This window comes from Schistocerca nitens, chromosome 4, assembly GCF_023898315.1.
Source record: "Schistocerca nitens isolate TAMUIC-IGC-003100 chromosome 4, iqSchNite1.1, whole genome shotgun sequence".
Lineage (NCBI taxonomy): Eukaryota > Metazoa > Arthropoda > Insecta > Orthoptera > Acrididae > Schistocerca > Schistocerca nitens.
In genome coordinates, this window is record NC_064617.1 from 94017115 (window position 1) to 94023044 (window position 5930).

The following is a 5930-nucleotide window of genomic DNA, read 5'->3' on the forward strand; positions in this document are numbered from 1 at the left end:
CGTGCTGGCATTTAGTATTCTGGCGGTTACACCAGCGTTTCACATTTGCAATGGATTATCTCGCACTTACATTAATGTGTGATCTTGCAATGTTACCCAGACAAATGTTCCCGAAATTTCATTACTCTACATTAATCACTGTTTGATGCTGCGATTTTTTCTGTAAGTGTAGTACTGGTTATTCAAATCTCAATAAACCTTACAAAAAGTTCTATAATGTTTAAGTTTTTATCTTCAATAACTTTTTAAACATTGTTTTTGTAAAAATAATTTGTTCCTTAAAGAGCGGAGAAAAGGAGGTTTGACTTTCGGTATGTCAAGACCAATGTAAATAACTTTCACCTGCGTAGAAATTTTGGGGAATACGTACTTTGTAGGTGTCGTCATTTTATTATATTTATTCAAATAAAATTTGCTTAATGAAGCTAATTACACTGTAACAATCAGGAGACAGATAACTAAGTACTGACTAATAAAGTTCAATGTGAAACAACGTTAATAACATTTCAGCAAATAATGGGAGATATCGATTACACATTACATTTTTAATAGACTGCGTAAAAATACAAATTATTTAGATGATTAGTTCAGTCATATGTTTTCAATTACTTCCTTTACTGTAATATGAATGGTGTGATGGTGAACCTTTAGTGCTATGTGTTAAACTTTTGTGTTGTACTTATTAGCTCAAAAGATGTGTTGTTACTAATGTTATCACGTTTAATGCATAATTCAGATATAAGTTTGTATCCGTAAACTTTATAAATATTGGCAAAGACTACGACAACAATGGGAAATTACTTCCCCCCACCCCCACCATCTTCCCAGATATATTTATCTTTCATGTTCCATTCAGTAAAGAAATATCCACAAGTTCCTGTAGCGAATAATCTTCCAATCTTCAGGAACTAAAACAGGTAACGCCCAATAGGTATGCAGCACACCTGACATACAGGTAATGCGGTTACGAACTTAAGTAACCAAGGAAAAGTATCGTAGTCTACGCTTACGATAGTCTACGGTAACCTACACAAGTTTTCTCTAGGTAGCAGCATCAGCGTCCATATGACAGGCGGTTACTTGCTCTGAGTCACAAGCAGTTTAGAGGTACATACATGGCTGATACCAGACCTCGTCCCGACTGAAATATTTGTGTCCTTTGATTCCATATTCCAAATGTTCAGTTTAGAGTCCTTTAGCCGTTTAACTTGTCATTTTGATACGATTTGGGACACCATCTATGTAATAAACTGTCCAGCTCGTTTGATTGCCATGGTCGGCACACCACTCTGGACTCACATTCTGGGGGACGGTGGTACAAATCCCCATCTGGCCATCCGCATTAGCTTATTCTGTGATTTCCCTAAAATCACTAAACGAAAAATGCGCGAACTTTCATTTGAAAGTGCACGGCTAACTTCTTTCCGCAGCCTTTCCCACTAAGGACATGTCCTCCACCTCTAACGAACCCGTTGTCGATGGATCGTTAAATGTTAATCTCCTTTCCGTCGTTCTTTCGGTTGCAGAATGAGTGGCGCACAACATATGTATAAAAAAAAGTTCCGAAACTCGAACACGCACATGCCCTACGACTCACATATCATTTCAGTATCAATTTCAAGAAAAACCCAAAACATGTAATCAGTAATGGATACTGGAGTGCTCTACACTTCCATCACATTCGCACCTGGTCGCGCAGGCATATGATTTTTATCTTCATTCCGAAAAAAGAACCACCTGAAAATAAATACAGGCACATTTCACGACCGTGACTAGATTGTTTCCTTTAAACTAGCTGTTCATGGGAGTGTTTGTTTCTTTGAAAACATCTGCTGATTTCACTTGCTGTACCTCTGGTTGTACTGACCGACGTAGCGGATAACAACGCATTGGAAAACGGCAAACAGGTCACTCAAGTGATCGGAGAAGCTTCACATTCCCCGGCCCTCCCCTCCTTCCCCTTCTCCCACCTTTCCCCCCTCCCACCTTTCCCCCCTCCCACCTTTCCCCCCTCCCCCCACACATATTCACATATACTGACGGAAAGAAAATCGCAACACCGAAAAATATTGAATGAAGCGTAATGAAATCTCGCGAATACGTTCGTCTAAGTAACATAGTTAAGTGATTAACATTGCAAGATTACAGGTTAATGTGAACGTGAGATAAGCCATTACAGATGTGAAATGCTGGTACTTTAATAACCGGTGTAACCACCAGAATGTATAATTAAAGCACGTAAACATGTATGCATTGTGTCCATAGGTGCCGGTTATTAATTTGTGGGGTGGAGTTCCATGCCTGTTGGACTTGGTCGGTCAGTACAGGGACGATTAACGCTGTTTGAAGATGACAGTGGTGTTGCCATCCGATGATGTCCCACGTGTGCTCGATTCGGGAGAGATCTGGTGATCGTGCAGGTCAAGACAACATGTCAACACTCTGTAGAGGATATTGGGTTACAACAGGGGTATATTGCCGACTGTTATCCTGTTGACAAACACCCCCTGGAATCCTGTTCATAAATGGCAGCACAAGAAGTCGAATCACCAGACTCACAAATTTACAGTCAGGATGCGTTGGACAACCACGAGAGTGTTCCAGCTGTCATACGAAATCGCACCACAGACCATAACTACACGTGCAGGTTCAATGTGTCTAGCATGCAGACAGATTGGTTGCAGGCCCTAAAATCTCCTCCTAACCACCACACGACCATCACTGGCACCAAGGGAGAACCAGGTTTCGTCAGAAAACACAACAGACCTCCACCTGGCCTTCCAATAAGCTTTCGATTGGCAGCACTGATATCTCAAATGGCGGTGGTTTGGGGTTGATAGAATGCACGCTACATAGCTTCTGGCTAGGATATGTCCTTGAAGCAACCAATTTGTAGTAGTTCTTAGTCACTGCGGTGCCAGCTGCTGATGTAAGAGCTGCTGCAGATGCAGTACGATGTGCCAGAGCCATACGCCGAACGCGATGGTCTTCACTCGCAGCAGTCTGGACCCCAGTCTCACTGCGGCCGTATATTCTTCTGGCCACTGCTGCCAGCATCCGTGTACAGTGGCTACATTCCTGTCAAGTGTTTCTGCGGTATCTCAGAAGGAACATTCAACTTCTTATAGCTCTATTACACGACCTCCTTCAAACTCAGTGAGGTACTGATAATGGCGTTTTTGTCGCGTTTAAGGTATTCTTGACTATTATCAACTCAACACGTCCATTGTCAATGGTAACCAACGCTTACGACCGTTACAGCGTGTATTTAGAGCAAACCTGATTTGCATCCTCATAGTGACGCTACTAGCCCGTCTCTTATACGACAGGCGCGAAGTTACAATAGATATCATCATTCAAGTATAGAAACGCTCCTACCAACTTTCGTTTATGTCGGACAACTCCTCCTCGGCGTTGCGACTTTTTTTTCGGCATTGTATATAGGGTGTTACAAAAAGGTACGGCCAAACTTCCAGGAAACATTCCTCACACACAAAGAAAGAAAATATGTTATGTGGACATGTGACCGGGAACGCTTACTTTCAATGTTAGAGCTTATTTTATTACTTCTCTTCAAATCACATTAATCATGGAATGGAATCTCACAGCAACAGAACGTACCAGCGTGACTTAAAACACTTTGTTACAGGAAATGTTCAGAATGTCCTCCGTTAGCGAGGATACATGCATCCACCCTCCGTCGTATGGAATCCCTGATGCGCTGATGCAGCCCTGGAGAATGGCGTATTGTATCAGAGCCGTCCACAATACGAACACGAAGAGTCTCTACATTTGGTACCGGGGTTGCGTAGACAAGAGCTTTCAAATGGCCCCCATAAATGAAAGTCCAGAGGGTTGAGGTCAGGAGAGCGTGGAGGCCATAGAATTGGTCCGCCTCTACCAATCCATCGGTCACCGAATCTGTTGTTGAGAAGCGTACGAACACTTAGACTGAAATGTGCAGGAGCTCCATCGTGCATGAACCACATGTTGTGTCGTACTTGTAAAGGCACATGTTCTAGCAGCACACGTAGAGTATCCCGTATGAAATAATGATTACGTGCTCCATTGAGCGTAGGTGGAAGAACATGGGGCCCAATCAAGACATCACCAACAATGCCTGCCCAAACGTTCACAGAAAATCTGTGTTGATGACGTGATTGCACAATTGCGTGCGGATTCTCGTCAGCCCGCACATGTTGATTGTGAAAATTTACAATTTGATCACGTTGGAATGAAGCCTCATCCGTAAAGAGAACATTTGCACTGAAATCAGGATTGACACATTGTTGGATGAACCATTCGCAGAAGTGTACCCGTGGAGGCCAATCAGCTGCTGGTAGTGCCTGCACACGCTGCACATGGTACGGAAATAACTGGTTCTCCCGAAGCACTCTCCATACAGTGACGTGGTCAACGTTACCTTGTACAGCAGCAACTTCTCTGACGCTGACATTAGGGTTATCGTAAACTGCACGAAGAATTACTTCGTCCATTGCAGGTGTCCTCGTCGTTCTAAGTCTTCCCCAGTCGCGAGTCATAGGCTGGAATGTTTCGTGCTCCCTAAGATGCTGATCAATTGCTCCGAACGTCTTCGTGTCGGGACACCTTTGTTCTGGAAATGTCTCGATACAAACGTACCGCGCCACGGTTATTTCCCCGTGCTAATCCATACATCAAATGGGCATCTGCCAACTCCGCATTTGTAAGCGTTGCACTGACTGCAAAACCACGTTCGTGATGAACACTAACCTCTTGATGCTGCGTACTGATGTTTGATGCTAGTACTGTAGAGCAATGAGTCGCATGTCAACATTACCTTCCTTCAATTGGGCCAACTGGCGGTGAATCGAGGAAGTACAGTACATACTGACGAAACTAAAATGAGCTCTAACATGGAAATTAAGCGTTTCCGGACCCATGTCCATATAACATCTTTTCTTTGTGTGTGAGGAATGTTTCCTGAAAGTTTGGCCGTACCTTTTTGTAACACCCTGTATAACGCTCGTCCAAAATATTGCGAGACTGATTTTATTCCTCGTACATAAGCGACGCCAGCACAGTAACTACCGTGGCAGCTCGAACTAACGATGGTAAATAACATATGTCTATTCCACCGCTTAGTTGTGAGCAGGCGGTGTTAAGTAGTGGTTGCGTGGCTGTAGCGTGCCAAAGTTGTTGTCACAGGACATAAGGGGCTACAACTCTAAATAATCAACTCTAAATCAAATCAAACTTCCTGGCAGATTAAAACAGTGTGCCGGACCGAGACTCGACCTTCGGGACCTTTGCCTTTCACGGGCAAGTGCTCTACCAACTGAGCTACCCAAGCATGACTCACGCCCCGTCCTCACAGCTTTAATTCCGCCAGTACCTCGTCTCCTACCTTCCAAACTTCACATAAGCTCTCCTGCGAACCTTGCAGAACTAGCACTCCTGGAAGAAAGGATATTGCGGAGACATGGCTTAGCCACAGCCTGGGGGTTGTTTCTAGGAGTGCTAGTTCTGCAAGGTTCGCAGGAGAGCTTCTGTGAAGTTTTGAAGGTAGGAGACGAGGTACTGGCGGAATTAAAGCTGTGAGGACGGGGCGTGAGTCGTGCTTGGGTAGCTCAGTTGGTAGAGCACTTGCCCGTGAAAGGCAGAGGTCCCGAGTTCGAGTCTCGGTCCAGCACACAGTTTTGTCAGGAAGTTTCATACCAGCGCACACTCCGCTGCAGAGTGAAAATTTCATTCTAAATCGAATGTTCAGGACGTTCTCCAGAATCTTTTGAAGAAGAGAAAAGTGCATACAAAGTCTGGCCCGCAGACCGTGACCCCGGAACAAAAACGACGCGTGGACTCTTACCGCAGCTTGATTGAAATTTAGTGTATGAACAGCTCTTTCTCTGGAAAAAAATCATCACGGGTGACGACACTGTGTTACCAATAAG

At 44.1% G+C, this 5930-nt stretch overlaps 1 non-coding gene across 1 annotated transcript; it reads left to right on the plus strand.

Moving 5' to 3' along the window:
- The first annotated feature begins 5597 nt into the window (after positions 1-5597).
- Trnas-uga (transfer RNA serine (anticodon UGA)) lies at positions 5598-5672 on the plus strand. The gene has a single exon. It is a non-coding gene; the product is annotated as a tRNA-Ser (tRNA).
- Positions 5673-5930: the final 258 nt, after the last annotated feature.